Source organism: Macaca thibetana, chromosome 8, assembly GCF_024542745.1.
Source record: "Macaca thibetana thibetana isolate TM-01 chromosome 8, ASM2454274v1, whole genome shotgun sequence".
Classification (NCBI taxonomy): Eukaryota; Metazoa; Chordata; class Mammalia; order Primates; family Cercopithecidae; genus Macaca; species Macaca thibetana.
In genome coordinates, this window is record NC_065585.1 from 114,193,626 (window position 1) to 114,211,866 (window position 18,241).

Here is an 18,241-nt window from a genome sequence, read left to right on the forward strand (position 1 = left end):
AGTGGAGATGGAGTCCATTTGTTTCCCCTCTTTTCTATTTTCTTTTTTTCTTTACGGAGCCCATTTGTTTTCCTTCTTTTCCTTTCTCTTCTTTTCTTTTCCTCTTCTTTTCTTTTCTTTTCTTTCTTTCTTCTTTCTTTCTCTTTCCTTCTCTCTGTGTCTCTTTCCTTTTCTTCTTCTTCTTCTTCTTTTTTTTTTCTTAGACAAGGTCTCACTCTGTCCCCCAGGCTGGAATGCAGTGGCACGATTATAACTCACTGCAACCTTGAACTCCTGGGCTCAAGCAATCCTCCTGCCTCAGCCTGCCAAGTAGCTGGTATTATGGGCGCACACCATCACACCAGGCTAATTTTTTTGTTTTTTTGAGATAGCGTGTCACTCTGTCACCCAAACTGGAATGCAGTGACACAATCTCGACTCACCACAATCTGCCTCCCAGGCTCAAGCAATTCTCCTGCCTCAGCCTCCTGAGTAGCTAGGATTATAGGCACATGCCATTATTGCCTGGCTAATGTTTTATTTTTGGTTTTTGTCTTTTTGAGATGGAGTTTCACTGCCCAGACTGGAGTGCAGTGGCACAATCTCGGCTCACTGCACCTCCATATCCCCAGTTCAAGTTATTTTCCTGCCTCAGCCTCCAGAATAGCTGGGATTACAGGCATGCATCACCATACCTCACTAATTTTGTATTTTTAGTAGAAATAGGGTTTCTCCATGTTGGTCAGGCTGGTCTTGAACTCCCGACCCCAGGTGATCTACCCGCCTCGGCGTCCCAAAGTGCTGGGATTAGAGGCATGAGCCACCATGCCCGGCCTCCACCTGGCTAATTTTTAGTAGAGATGGGGTTTCACCATGTTGTCCAGGCTGGTCTTGAACTCCTGCCCTCAAATGATCCACTCATCTCGGCCTCCTAAAGTGCTGGGATTATAGGTATGAGGCACCACACCCAGTTTTTTTTTTTTTTTTTTTTTTAAGAGACATGGTCTCCCTGTGTTGCCCAGGCTGGTCTTGAACTAAACCCAAGCCATCCTCCTGCCTCAGCCTTGCCACCGCACCTGGCATGAACCCCTTTTTGCTCCCTGAACGCTCTTCAAGGCAGGCGAGAGGAGAAGGCTGATACTCATCCCTAAGAGCCTGATTTCGCCACACCGTTCTCCAGTAGCAGAGAGAAAAGGAAGAAGTAAATGATGAGAGATAGTACTTCCTCTTAGCCCCTGCTATGTGTCATCACTTAGGCCTTTAACATTGACCTCTCCCACCGAGAAGCCATCATTAGGCCTTTAAGATTGACCTCTCCCACCGAGGAGCCATCATTGTATCCTGTAGTTGGTTGTAATAGAAGAATGCAAAAGGAATGACCACTCCTGGAACACCCCTCCCCATTGGGGAGGAGGTCCCGCGTGTCTCAGAGAATCTGAAGAAATTTTACTGACCTCTTATTCCACTGGGATCATGAAAATGAGCACTATGTATCAAGGCCAGGTTGAAGAAGTAAGCTGATAAAGGTTGTGTCATATGTCAGTGGTACCCCTGGTGCTGATTGTGGATTACTTGTATCAGATTTCATTGGTATGAGTTTCCCAAGCTGGAAACCAAAGGCATTAGTGAACATGCATTCCCACCATATCATGACAATTTAACATTATGGAAGCACTGGCCAGTGTAATTCACAAGGGAGAGAAATGATGTACACAATGTGGAAAGTGGGAGGTCAAATGATTTTCACATGATGTGTGTTAAACAAAAGGGAATCAACTGAGAAACCATCAGAGATAAGGTAATTCAGTAAGTGGTTGATTACAAAGTAAACATAAAAAAACAGCTTTCCTATAGGAAATACCAATAATTAACTAGAAGTGGTGGAAAATCCCATTTGCAATCAAAACATACCTATGGTAGACCTTAACAGAAATAGGATGTATACGATGGACATGGTGTAGCTCTGCCACAGGACACATAGAGACACTTGGAGAAAGCGGAACTTACAGATGGTCCCCAATTTACCAGGGTTTGACTTTATGGTGGTGGAGAAGTGAATGCATTCGGTAGAAACCATTGAAAAAGGAACGTAAATCTCAGGACCCCCAAATCACTAAGCCAAATGGAACTCCCTAATAAATCTTGGGACCCCAAAAATCACTAGGCCACAAGGAAATTCCTTGTGAACAAAGGACAGACAGAACTCAAAGTCCTCTCTTTGCTCACCGTGAGACAAATGCTTATCTGATTGCTTCCTTTGCCATATTGTTTCGCTAAGAGACTAAGGCCTAAGTGACTATTCCTGTAAATTGTGTTTTCAGTGGAAGGCTTATCAGAAACTCAAAAGAATGCAACTGTTTGTCTCTCATCTACCTATGACCTGGAAGCCCCTATCCCCACTTTAGGTCATCCCACCTTTCCAGATGGAACCAATGTACACCTTACATATACTGATGTCTCATGTCTCCCTAAAATGTATAGAACCACTATCGGGACCTCCTGAGGCTGTGTCACGGGCACATCCTTAACCTTGGCAAAATAAACTTTCTAAATTGACTGAGACCTGTCTCCGATATTTTGGGTTTACACCACACTACCCATACAGGCATCCTGACTTTCACTTTCAGTACAGTACTCTTTAAATTACATGAGATATTCAACACTTTGCTATAAAATCAACTCTGTTGGATGATTTTGCCCAGCTGTAGGCTAATATGTCTTCTGAGCACATTTAAGGTGTACAGAACTAAACTATGATGTTTGGTGGCTTAGGTGTATTAAATGCATTTTCAACTTACGATATTTTCAATTTGCAATGGGTTTATGGGGATGTAATCCCATCATAAATCAAGGAGCATCTGAACTGTATTCTAGGATAAGAACACCCAGTATTGAATAGTATGATGTCTCCATAAATGAACCTATACAGTTAACGGGATCACAATCAAAAGAGCAAAAAGATTTTGGGAGGAACATGGCAAAATGATCTTGAATTCACCTGGAGAAATAAATATTCAGGAAAGCTTTGAAAAAAACATAACAGAAGGGAATCACATGGTGGAGGGAGATAAATTTATGTCCTTTTGAATTGTCCATTTACTACTATTGTGATAAAAGTAGCTTAGCATTTTCACAGGAGATTATTCTTAAACATTCCTGGGCCCACCTAAGACTCAGAGACTGCAAATTCCCATAAGATTCTGATTTACAAGCCAATTCAGCAATGTCCGACACAGGTTTCTCCTCTTCCATTCCTTTTCATTCAATCCCCTCCTAGCATAACAGCCCACAAACCATAATGCTTTCGATTACTATCACTGTATAACAATTTACCCAAGAACTTATTTTTGTAAACTAACAACGATTTGTTTTCTCACACATTTGTTAATTAGGAGCCCAAGAAAGGCTCTGTGGGCATTTCTTATTTGAGGGTCTCTCCCATGGTTGCAGATGAATGTTTGCTAGGGCTGCTCTTACTTGAAGGTTTGGTTGGGTTGGCCATCCACAATGGCTCACTTACAAATGACTGTTGATGTCGGTCATCAGCAGGGAGTTCCATTGTGACTGTTGACTTGAGTGCCTATACGTACTTTCTCCATCATGGTGGTTCCTGAATAGTCAGATTTCTTACATGACAGATCAGAGCATGAGTGTTCCAGTGAACAGAATGGAAGCTACCCGCCTTTTATGATCTAGTTGCAGAAGTCTCAGCATATCAGTTCCTCTCTACTAATTGGTTTCAAGCCTGCTCAGGTCCAAGGGAGGGGAGACAGACCCTGCCTCTTGATGGGAAGAGTGTCAAAAACTCTGTGTAGCCATTTTTAAAAAATCACCACTCCAAAAAACAGATAGTTACCTAGAAAACCTGAAAATGCAAGTTTCACCACTAATCCGGAAACATTTGTCAGCTAACATAACACACACTAGATATTAGTAGTAACATCGATGATATCATGAATATCAAAGTGTGTTAACACTGGACAAAGTGTGTTTATTTAATATCACAGTTTGTTTAATAACAGTGTGTTAACATTGGACAACAGCAGTAATATCAGTGATATTGTGAATAATATCACAGTGTGTTTAATATCACCGCGTGTTAACATTGGACATCAGCAGTAATATCAGTGATATTGTGAATAATATCACAGTTTGTTTAATATCATAGTGTGTTAACATTGGACATCAGTAGTAATATCGGTGATATTGTGAATAATATCACAGTGTGTTTAATATCACAGTGTGTTAACATTGGACATCAGTAGTAATATCGGTGATATTATGAATAATATCACAATGTGTTTAATATTACAGTGTGTTAGCACTAGATGTTAGTAGTAATATCAATATTTCATTAAAATCACAGTGTGTAAACACTGGCTATTATAAATATCACAGCGATATTTTATTAATATTACAATGTGTAAACACTGGATATTATAAATATCAGGGTGATATTTCATTAATTGCAAACACTGGATATTATAAATATCCTGGTGATATTTCATTAATATCGCAGTGTGTAAAAACTGCACTTTATAAATGTCAGGGTGATATTTCATTAATATCACAGTGTGTACACACTTGATATTATAAATATCAGGGCTATATTTCATTATAATATCTCAGTGTATAAACACTGGATATTATGAGTATCAGGGTGATATTTCATTAATATTACAGTGAGTACACACTGGATATTATAAATAACAAAGTGATATTTCATTAATATCACAGTGCATAAATACTGTGTTTAAACACTGGATAATGTAAATATCAGAGTGATATTTAATTAATATCACAGTGTGTAAACACTGGATATCATAAATAGGGCAATATTTCATTAATATCACAGTGTGTAAACACTGGATAGTATAAGTATCAGAGCAATATTTTATTAATATCACATTGTGTAAGCACTGTGTGTAAACACTGGATATTATAATTATAAGAGCAATAATTCATTACTGTCACAGTGTGTAAGCACTGGATATTATAAATATCATACCGATATTTTGTTAATATCACAGTGTGTAAACACTGGATATTAAAAATATCAGAGTGACATTTCATTAATATCACACTGCTTAAGAGCTGTGTGTAAACACTGAATATTATAAATATCAGAGCAATATTTATAATATTAATTATATTAATATTAATATCACAGTATGTAAACACTGTGTAAACAAAGGATATGATAAATATTAGATCAACATATTATTAACATCACACTGTGTAAACACTGCTTGTAAACACTGGATATTACAAATATCAGAGGGATATTTCATTAATATCTGAATAAACACTGAATATTATAAACATCAGAGTAATAATTCATTAATGTAACAGTGTGTAAACACTGGATATTACAAATATCAGAGCAATATGTCATTAATATCAGAGTGTGTAAACATTCTGTGTAAACACTGGATATTATGAATATCAGAGAATAGACAGTTAATATCACAGTATGTAAACACGGGATATTATAAATATCTGAGTGATATTTCATTAATATCACTGTATAAACACTGTAAATCCTGGATATTATAAATATCAGAGAGATATTTTATTAATCTTACAGTGTGTAAACATGGGATATTATAAATATCAGAGCGATATTTCATTATTATCACAGTGTATAAAAAGTGTGGGGAAACTGGATGTTATAAATATCACAGCAATATTTCATTAATATCCCGGTGTGTTTACACCAAATATTATAAATAGCAGAGCAATATTTTATTGATATCGTACTGTGTAAACACTGAGTGTTAAAACTGGATGTTATAAATATCAGAGAGATTTTTCATTAATATCACAGTGTGTGAACACTGCATATTATAAATATTATAGCGATATTGTTGTTCATAATATCTTCGATGATATTACTGCTAATATAACAGTAGGTGTACACCCTACTTTACTGTTCAAATATCTTTGATGATATTACTGCTAATATCACAGTGGGTATACATCTGTGATGCTGTTCATAATATCTTAGATGATATTACTGCTAATATCATAGTAGGTGTACACCCTATGATACTAAAAATAGTATCTTCAATGATATTACTGCTAATATCACAGTGGGAATACACCTTGTGTGTACACTTTGTGATACTGTTCATAATATCTTCGATGGTATTACTGCTATTATCAGAGTGAGTGTACATCCTGTGTGTACACCCTGTGATTCTGTTCATAATATCTATGATATTACTGCTGATGTCACAGTGGGTGTACACCCTGGGTGTATACCCTGTAATGCAGGGGTAATACAGTGGGGTACACCCTGTAATATTATTAATAATATCTTCGATATTACTAGTAATATCACATTGGGGTACACACTCTGATATTATTCACTATATCTATCAAGGATATTACTGCAAATATCACAGTGGGGATACAACATGTGTGTAAACCCTGTGATATTATTCATAATATCTTTCACATTACTACTAATATCACAGTGAGTGTACACCCCTGGATATACAACCAGTGATACTATTCATAATATCTTCGATATTACTGCCAGTATCACAGTAGCATTATTATGTGACATTATCCAAAATATTTTTGATGTTACTGCTAATATCACAGTGAATATATACCTTGTGATATTATTCATAATATCTTCAATATTACTGCAAATATTACTGGGTGTGCACCCACTGTGATATTATTTATAATATCTTCGATATTACTGCCAATATCACAATGTGTGTAAATGCTATGATATTACACATAATATCTTAGATATTACTGCTAATATCACAGTACATGTACTCCCTGTGATATTTCATAATATCTACAATATTACTGCTAATATCACAGTGAAGATACACCATGTGTGTACATCCTGTGATATTATTCATAATATTTTTGATATTACAGCTAATATCACAGTGGGGATAAACACCCTGACATTATTCATAATATCTATCTTCGGTATTACTAATATCACACTGAAAGTGTATTATTCATAATATCTATCTTTGATATTACTGATAATATCACAGTGAAAAAACACCCTGTGATGTTATTCACAATTCCTATCTTTGATATTACTACTAATATCCCGGTAAGGGTACAATCTGTGACATTATTCACACTATCTCTCTTTGATATTACTGCTAATACAAAAGTGCAGGAACACCCTGTGATATTATTCACAATATCTCTCTTCAATATTACTGCTAATATCACAGTGGAGGTACACGGTGTAATATTATTCACAATATCTTCTATGTTACTGCTAATACCACAGTGGGTATACACCCTGTGATGTTATTCACAATATTATCGATATTACAGCTAACATCACAGTGGGGGTACACCCTGTGATATTCTTCACAATATCTTCGATATTACTGCTAATGTAACAGTGGGGGTACAACCTGTAATATTATTCACAATATCTTTCTTATTACTGCTAATATCAAAGTGGTGGTAAACACTCTGACATTATTCATAATATCTTTAATTTATGGTTAATATCACAGTGGGGATACACCCTGCTGTATTATTAACAATATATTTGATATTGCTACTAATACCACTGTGGGGGTACACCTTATGATATTATTCAACATATCTTCGATATTACTGTTAATATCACAGTGGAAGTACAACCTCTAATATTCACAATATCTTCGTTATTACTGCTTATATCACAGTAGTCGTATATACTGTGATATTCTTCACAATGTCTTCAATTTTACTGCTAATATCACAGTGGAGGTACAGTACACCCTGTAATATTATTCACAATATCTTTGACATTACTGCTAATATAAAAGTAGAGGTACTCCCTGTGACATTATTCATAGTATTTTCAATATTATTGCTAATATGACGGGGGGTACCCCCTGTGATATTGTTCACAATATCTTCAATGTTACTGCTAATATCACAGTGGGGGTACACCCTGTGATATTATTCACAATATGTTTGTTATTACTGCTCATATCATAGTGGGTATGTATACACCCAGTGATATTATTCACAATATCTTTGGTATTACTGCTAATATCAAAGTGGGTGTACACCCAGTGATATTATTCACAAGATCTTCCATATTACTGCTAATATGACCCTGGGTGTATACCTTGTAATATTATTCACATTATCTCCCTAAGATATTACAAATAATACCACAGTGTCTGTACCACAGGGTATACACCCACTGTGATTTTAGGAGTAATATCTCCATAGATATTATGAATAATATCACAGGGTATACACCTACTATGATATTAGGAATAATATCTTCCTTAGATATTACAAATAATATCAGAGGGTATTGATATTAGGAGTACTAGCTCCCTTTGATATTACAAATAATATCTCCAGGTGTACATTCACTGTGATATTAGGAGTAATATTTCCCTAAGATATTACAAATAACAGGATGTACACCCACTGTGATATTATTCATAATATCTTCCTTAAATATTATAAATAGTATCACACGGGGTACGCACAGGGGGAAAACCAACTATCACATTAGGCATAATATCTCCCTTATTACGAATATTATCACTGTACACTCACTGTGATATTAGGAATAACATCTCCCTAAAATATTACAAATAATATTACAGTGTACACACACAAGGTGTATACCTATTGTGATATTAGGAGTAACATCTCCCTTGGATATTATGAATAATATCACAGAGTGTACACTCACTGTGTTCTTAGGAGCAATATCTTCCTTAGATATTATGAATAATATCACAGGATGTACACACATGGTGTAAAACCACTGTAATATTATTCATAATATCCCTCTCAGATATTACAAATAATATCACAGTGGTTGTACACAGGGATATTACTCATAATATTCTAAGAAGATACTACCTTTAATATCACAATGGATGTACACCATTTGTATACACCCTATGATATTACTCAGAATATCCTAGGGAGATATTACTCCTAATATCACAGTAGGTATACAATATGTTTGTACCCTTTCTAGGATATTAGCAGTAATATGGATATTATGTAATATTACTAGCAGTAATATCCTAGAAAGATATCCTAGAAAGATATTACTGCTAATATCACAGTGGGTGTACACATGTGTGTACACCCTGGGATATTACTCGTAATATCCTAGTAACATACTACTCCTAATATCATAGTGTGTTTACAGCATGTGTATACACCTGTAATATTACTAGTAATATTTTAGGGAGATAGTCCTCCTAATCTCTATGTGTGTGTGTACTCCCTATGATATTATATGCAATATAGTAGGAAGATATTACTTTTAATATCACAGGAGGTGTACACCATGCATGTACTCCCAGTGATATTACTCGTAATAGCCTACAAAGATATTACTTCTAATATCATGATGGCTGTACTCCATATGTGTACACCCTGTGATATTACTCATAATATCCTAGGGAGATATTACTCTTAATATCACAGTGGGTGTACAATATATGTGTATACCTTGTGATATTATTTATAGTATCCTAGGTAGATACTACTCCTAATAGTACACACTATGTGTGTACACTCACTGTGATATTACTCATAATGTCTTAAGGAGATATTACTCCTAATATCACAGTGAGTGGACCCCATGTGTGTACACCCTGTGATATTACTCATAATATTTTAGGGAGATATTACTCCTAATATTACAGTGAGTGGATACCACGTGTGTACACCCTGTGATATTATTCACAATAATTTAGGGAAATATTACTCCTAATATCACAGTGTGTGTATGCCCTGTAATGTTACTCATAATATACTTGGGAGATGTTAAGCATAATATCACAGTAGTGGTACACCCTGTGATACACATGGTGTACACACATTGTGTACACCCACTGAGATATTAGGAGTAATTATTTTAGGGAGATATTACTCCTAATATTACAATGGGGGTGTACACACTGTGATATTACTTGTAATATTCTAGGAATATTTCGAATCCTATCACAGTGTATACCCACTGTGATACTATTTGTAATACCCTTAAGAGATGTTACTTTTAATATCATAGTGGGTGTTCCCCATGTATGTACACCTTGTGATATTATTCATAGTATCTTAGGGAGATATTACTCTTAATATCACAGTGAGTGTACACTTTTGTGATATTAAGGGTAATATTTCCCTAGAATGTACACCTGATATACACACACTGTGATATTAGGCGTAATATCTGCCTAGAATATTGCCAGTATTATCATAGGGTGTATTATTAGGAGTATCATCTTCATAGGATATCATGAGTAATATTACAGGGTGTACACCAACTGTGATATTAAAAGTAATATCTCCCCAGGATATTATGAGTAATATTACAGGATGCACACTCACAATGACATTAGGAATAATAGCTCCCTAGGATATTAGGAGTAATATCACAGGGTGTACACACATGATGTAAAAACACTGTGATACTACAAGTAACATCTCCCTAGTATATTATGAGTAATATCACCCACTGTGATATTAAAAGTAATATCTCCCTAGGATATTACAAGTCATATCACAAGTTGTACAAACATGGTGTACACCCCCTGTGATATTAGGAGTAAAATCCCCCCGAGATACCACAAATAATATTACAAGGTGAACACCTACTGTGGTATGAAAAGTAATATCTCCCCAGGATACTACAAATAATACCAAACGGTGTACACCCACTGTGATATTAGGAGCCATATCTTCATAAAATATTACAAGTAATATCATAGGCTTTACACACTTTGTGCACACCCACTGTGATATTACTCATAATATCTCGTTAGAAAATTACTCCTAACGTCACAGGTTGTGCACACATAGTGTACATCCACTGTGATATTAGGAGTAATATCTCCCTAGGATGTACTAGTAATATCACAGGGTGTACACCCACTGTGATATTCATAGTAGTATCTCCCTAGTATGTTACTAGTAATATCACAGGGTGTACATTCACTGACATATTAAGAGTAATATCTCCCTAGGATATTATGAGTAATATAACACCCACTACGGTATTAGGAGTAATATATTCCTAGTATTATGGGTAATATCTCCCTGGGATATTAAGAGTAAGATCACTGGGTTTAAACACATGGTGTACACCCACTGTGATATTAGGAGTAATATCTCCCTAGGATATTACAAGGAATATCACAGGGTGTACACACACAGCATACACTCACTATGATAATGGCAGAAATATCTTCCTAGGATATTACAAGTAACATCACAGAGCGCATAAACATGGTGTACACCCACTGTGATATTAGGAGCAATATCTCCCTAATATATTATGAGTAACATTATATGGTGTACACACAAGGTGTACACACACTGCGATGTTAGGAATTACATCTCCCTAGGATAGCACATGTAGTATCACATGGAATACACATATGTTGTACACCGACTGTGATATTAGGAGTAATATCTCCCTAGGATATTGCAAGAAATTTCACAGGGTGTATGCATAGGGTGTACTCCCACTGTTTTACTAGGAGCAAAATCTCCATAGGTTATTATGTGTAATATCAGAGGGAATACACACATGTTGTACACCCACTGTGATATTAGGAGTAATATCTCCCTAGTATATTATGAGGAGTCATATCTCCCTAGAATATTATGAGTAATATCACAGTTGGTGTACATTGTGTGTGTACACCCTGTGCTATTAAAAATAATATCTCCCTAGAATTTTATCAGTAATATCACAGGGTGTACACCCTCTGTGATATTAGCAGTAATATCTTTTTAGGATATTACTTTAAATAATACAGGGTGTACACACATTTTATACACACACTGTAATATTAGGAGTAATATCTTTCTAGGATATTATGAGTAATATCAAGGGGGTACACCCATGACAATATTAGGAATAATATCTTCCTAGGATATTATGACTAATATCACAGGTTGTACACACATAATGTACACCCACTGTAATATTATAAGTAATATCTCTTTAGGATATTATAAGTAATATCACAGAACTTACACCCCCTGTGGTATTTGGAGTAATGTGTTTTTAGATATAACGAGTAATATCACAGGGTGTACAACCACTGTGATATTAAGAGTATTATCTCCATAGGATGTTAGGAGTAATATCACAGGGTGTACACATATGGTGTACACCCACTCTGATTTTAGGAGTAATATCTCCTTAGGATATTATGAGTACTATCACAGCGTGTACACACATGGAGGACATCCACTATGATGTTAGGAGCAATATCTCCTTACTATATTATGAGTAATATTACATGGTGTACACACATGGTGCACACCCACTATGATATTAGGAGTAATATCTTCCAAGTATATTACAAGTAGCATCACAGGGTATACACACATGGTGTAAACCCATTATGATAAGAGGAGTAATATGTCTCTAGTATATTATGAGTAATATCACAGGGTGTACACATGTGGTGTACACCAACTTTGAAATTAGGAGTAATATATCCCTAAGATATTACGAGTAATATTACAGGGTGAACACTCACTGTGTTATTAAGAGTAATATCTTCCTATGATATTACCAGTAATATCACACCATGTTCACCCACTGTGATATTAGGAGTAATATCTTCCTAGAATATTACTAGTAGTATCACAGGGTGTACACCCTATGTGATATTAGGGGTAATATCTCCCTAGGATATTATGAGTATTATCATGGGGTTATGAGTATTATCATGGGGTGTGCATACATGGTGGACACCCACTGTGATATTAGGAGTAATATCTCTCTAGGATATTACAAGTAATATCCTAGGATGTAATATCACAGGATGTAAGCACATGATATACACCCACTGTAATATTAGGAGTAATATCTCGCTAAGATATTGCAAGGAATATTACAGGGCGTAAGCACATGGTGTACACACACTATGATATTAGGAACAATGTCTTTATAGGATATTACATGTAATATCACAGGAAATACACACATGTCATACACCCACTCTGATATTAGGAGTAATATTTCCCTAGGGTATTATAAGTAATATCACAGGGTTTACACACATGGTGTACACATGTCGTGATATTATGAGTCATATCTCCTTAGGATATTATGAGTAATATCTCTCTAGAATATTATGAGTAATATCATAGGGTTTGCACCCACTGTGATATTATGAGTAACCTCTCTCTAGGATATTATGCATACTATCACAGGGTGTATAAACATGGTTTGCCACTCTCTGTGATATTAGGAGTAATATCTCCCTAGAATATTACAATTAATATCACAAGGTGAACATTGACTGTGATATTAGGAATAATATCTTCCTAGGTTATTACAAGTAGTATCACATTTAGTACATACACGGTGTACACCCACTGTGATATTAGAAGTACTATCTCCTCAGGATATTACAAGGAATATCATACAGTGTACATCCACTTTGATATTAGGAGACATATCTTCCCAGGATATTATGAGTAATATCACAGGGTGTAAACACATGTTCTACATCCGCTGTGATATTAGGTGTAATATTTCCCAAGGACATTACGAGTAATATCACAAGGTATAAACACATGGTGTACACCCACTGTGTTATTAGGAGTTATATCTCCCTAGGATATTCCAAGTAATATTACAGGGTATATGCACATTGTGTACATCCACTCTGATTTAGGAGAAATATCTCCCTAGGGTATTACGAGTAATTTTACAGGATGTACACCCATTGTGATATTAGGAGTATGTCTTCCTAGGATATTATGAGTAATATCACAGAGTGTACACCAACTGTGATATTAGGAATAATATCCATCTTGGATATTATTACTAATATCACAGTGTGTACATCCACTGTGATATTAGGAGTAATATCTCCCAAGGATATTAGAAGTAATATTACAGGATGTCCACCCAGTTTGATATTAGCAGTAATATCTCCCTAGGACATTAGGAGTAATATCACAGGGTGTACAGCCACTGTGATATTTGGAGTAATATGTTTCTAGGACATTACCTGTAATATCACAGAGCGTATAACCACTGTGATATTACTCATAATATCTCCCTAGGATATAACGAGTAATATTACAGCGTGTACACACATGGTGTACACCCAGTATGATATCAGGAGTAATGCAAAGCTTATAGCTTGCAGTGAATGCCAAGAATGAGTTCTCAGACAATTCCAGCTGAGCAGGGGTGGCGGTGGGGGGACAGCTCTTCTGAGAAAGTGCCACTCCAGCATCCGTCCGCTAAGTATTGAAAGGGCTTGTTAAACCACAAACATCCACTAGATGGCCATTTGAGGTCGGTTAATTTAAGCACTTACGGCCTTGTAAAAGCACTCAAACCGCATTCTCAGGAGGCTGTTTTCAGCGTTCCTTATCACACACTCCACTCCTTGTCCTGTTTTCAGGGTCAAGGAGTTACATTCTTAAGCACAAATAACATACACACAGTGCCTCAGTATTTTTCCATGCCCCGACCTCAAATGCCATGTACATAAGCTTGTATATGTTGACGTGCGCCCACCACAACTCCCCCTTCTTCAATTCTTAGACGTGCTGGTCATCCAATGCAAGGTAAGGTTCTATCGTTCTTCTCTGGCCATAGATGCACCGGGTGGCAGCACAGAGCCATCTGCAGACGCCTAGCAAACAGATACAAAAAAGTGTAAGCAGAGCGGCCATCACCCAAATGTGTACGTATCACCCAGACAACCAAGTGGTCGGGTTTGACCACAAAGCCTTCTTGTAATTGCTGAAGGGTACTTGCTTGTAATTGCTGCGACTATTCTTCAAGTTGTTTCTTTAACTCACACTCACGAGTAGAAATTTGAGAAGAAAAATGGTCGTGATAAGCCCCTTGCAGGTGTGATTTCACTGTCTCCCAAGCATATTGGAAGCTATTATATGGCAGAGGTGTGACACAGATAGAATTATATTGCCAATCACAATGTAAATTTTGATGGGTAATGAATGCCTGCTGCTGATCCCCCAGCCATTCAATGTCGGCTTCAAGAGCCTCCAGGCGAGACAGAATAGTTTTATCAATATTTAGCTGTTCTTGAAATTCACGGGTTACATTATATACCATGTGGTTCACCACTGAGGCTGTGTGAATTCTGTTGGAGAGACAGCTGCAGTAGCAGCAGTTGCTAGTATGATAATAGCTGAGACTAAAAAGTCAATTAAAGTGGCCAGAAATCTTTTTTTCCGAATATGAGACAGTGCTTTTCTAAATAGCTGCTGGGTGGAATTTCCTTCCCAGCTCCAGGTTAAATTTACAGGCAGCCACACTTCTGCATGCCGTTTTAAGATCATGACGTAGGTTTATATTTAACTGTGTAACGTTTTGATAAGACAAGCAAGTAGCATACCAACTCCTGGAAGAGACTTCAATACTATAAAAGGACTGATTCTGCTTTATGTTAGGAACACCTTGCCCAAACAGAAGTATATAGGGGTGCGTAGTACAAATCAGGACTGTGTCAGTAACATTATGCAAAGAGAGGGTATAGTTGCCACCGCTAGTAATGTATTCACCCTGTAAAAGAACTCATTCAAAAAGAAGGAAGTCCTAATCTCCAAATTTGGGTATGAGCAGGGCTTAAAGCTTGCTTCCCTTTTAGTTGTAATATTGGTCCTGAAAGCCCATACTCTGACAGGGTGATAGAACTATTGGAGGGACTCCCAAACCCAACAGTCTGATTTGCAGACATAATATAACCATGGGGACCCCAATCAAGTGAGGTGCCATTATTAAACAGAGGCCCTTGACGCGGTGCAGGTTGTCTGCACAGGGACCACTGGACAGCCTCAAACTTATATCGCCAGTTCCTACTCAGATGGCATATAGGAAGATCAGGCACTTGTGTAGCTTCCTTAGATACCTTAGTAAGATTAGTAGTAACAGTAGAAATAAAGGTCAAGTTTGCAAGCTTAGCATCCCTTTTAGGCGGATAGTTAAGATACTCCTGAGGAATGAGAGTAACACAGTTATCATGTGCTATTGTGGAAAAACAAAGACAAAAACTAGACAATAAAATCAAGGAGTCATTAAGTTTAATCTATCCCAAATTTTCAGTTAAGGGGTATGACAGGGACATCTATTGACCTCCTGTCCAAGAAGTATCATCAGATAACAAAGGCGGGTCAGCATCCCACCATGTAATAAAATTAAAAACAGGGGGATTTAGAACATGACTCCAATAAACATGTTCTTGAGCTGATTCCACTTGGCAAAGGACAAAAATTACCAACCACCTCAACATCCATGTCTGTCTTACTTTCTCAGAAGTTCCCCCAATTACCACCAGATACAAAAGAAACCGATTCTCTGCAGTTGCAGGGGCTTCCATGGCGGCAAGCCAGACAGTTGTCTATCGGTCCAATTTCTGTAGCCGTCCCTAGGTAATGTCAGGTGCCTTCCGAGTCATCGTCATCATTGTCAGTTGATTCTCCAACAACAGGTCCTATTCTCGAGAAGAGAGCCCCATATTCCCCCTTTTTGTTTATTAAGTTATACTTTAAGAGTTTGAGGAGTTTAATAATGGCCTGACTGGTTGAGTTATAAGGAATACCAGTTTTGTGTTGTATGTGACAAAGTTGCAATACATGTGCAAATCGAGCACTCAGATAGCAAGGTCTATTATCAGTTTTAATAGTTTGTGGAAGAACTAAAGTCATAATAGATTCAAAAACATGATCAATTGCATCTTCAGTTTTTTTCTCCAGTCCCGGGGGTAGCATGTATTAAGCCTGTATAAGTGTCCACGGTAACCGGGAAAAATTTGAAACATCCAAATGATGGATACTGAGTAACATCAGTTTGCCAAATAGCATTAGGCACCAGACGTCATGGGTTGGCACCAAGCCCTAAGGAAAAGGGGGAAAGAGAATGCCATTGGCAATCAGGACAAGTTTTAATAATCATGCGAGCTTGAGCAAGTGTCAAATGAAACTGTTGTTTAAGACTGCAGGCGTTCTGATGAAAAAACAAAGCATGACCAGCTTGAGCTCACAAAAAGGCAGGAGAATCTGCAAACCACATCTGTGTTTGTACCACAGCATCAGCTCGAATGTTCCCTTCTGATAAGGGACTAGGTAGCCCAGAATGAGAGTGAATATGTGTGATGTAAAGAGGGTGATGACGGGCACAGAGGAGCTCTTGCGCTGCAAGAAGCAAAGCTGGTAGGGGTTCATTAGTAATGCCCTTCACATGTGCATGATCTAAATGAGTAATACTACACACCGCATAAGCGGAATCACTAACTATATTTATGTCTTGGTGAGGAAAAGTTTGTAAGGCCGATATTAGGGCACCTAACTCTGCCTGTTGAGTGGTTCTAAAATGTTCCTGGATTTTGTGCTGCCAGTTCTATATGGCATCTTGCCACACTATAGTTACCTTTCCAGTTTTTCCTGAACCATCTGTAAAGACAGAAGTGGCGTGAAGCAAGGGCTCAGAGACAACAATAGATATGAATTTAACAGGCACAGTTTGTAAAAAGTTCAGGAGCTTAGAGGCTGGTCAATGAAAGCTGATGTTACCAATAAAGTCAGTCATTGCTACTTGCCAATTAAGATCACAAGCTAGGAGAGTATGAAATTGTTCCTTGTTTAACAGTAGGAAAAGAGTAGCAGGGTTATTTTGGTCATACGCCCGGTTAGGCCACAATTATGATATGTGGCCCCAGTTATCATTGCAGCAAAGGTCTGAGCCAGATGGGTTGTAGTGCCTATATTCTGGCACACTTTAATAAACATGCTGATTTCAGTGGCAGTGGCTGGGACTGGAGTTATTCCTGCCTGACAATCCTTATTTGCATTTTCAAAAGCCAATTACAACATAAGAAGTTTGGCAGCTTTAGGATAGGGTGCCTGTTTTTATTGCAGCCTGCAATCAGTCGATAAATTCAACGTATGTTTCTGTGGCACCCTGTTTAACTATCATAAAGGAACCCTGGGATTGTCTTATGGGTATTTTTTATGCTTGTATTGTTAGCTGTGAACATTGAGGAAATAGACGGCTATCTGCCTGAGCCTAAGCCTGAGCCTGAGCTGAAGCAAAAGGCCCTGTTCCCAATAGCATATCAAGTTGTATTGGGATATTATTATCCAAATTTTGTAAGGATTGCTGCATGGCTAAATCACTGTACTCTCTCCACCACACAGTATATTCAGCAGCTGAAACTGAAAGTTTTACTAAAGTTTTCCAATCATATAGAGTCATAACCATTTCCCAAAGCCTCAATCATCCCCTGCG

The 18,241-nt window shown here is 37.1% G+C and overlaps 1 protein-coding gene across 4 annotated transcripts in view; it reads right to left on the bottom strand.

Moving 5' to 3' along the window:
• DCTN6 (dynactin subunit 6) overlaps positions 1-18,241 on the bottom strand; it is a 1,120,059-nt gene that overhangs the window by 851,063 nt on the left and 250,755 nt on the right. The window lies entirely within an intron of this gene.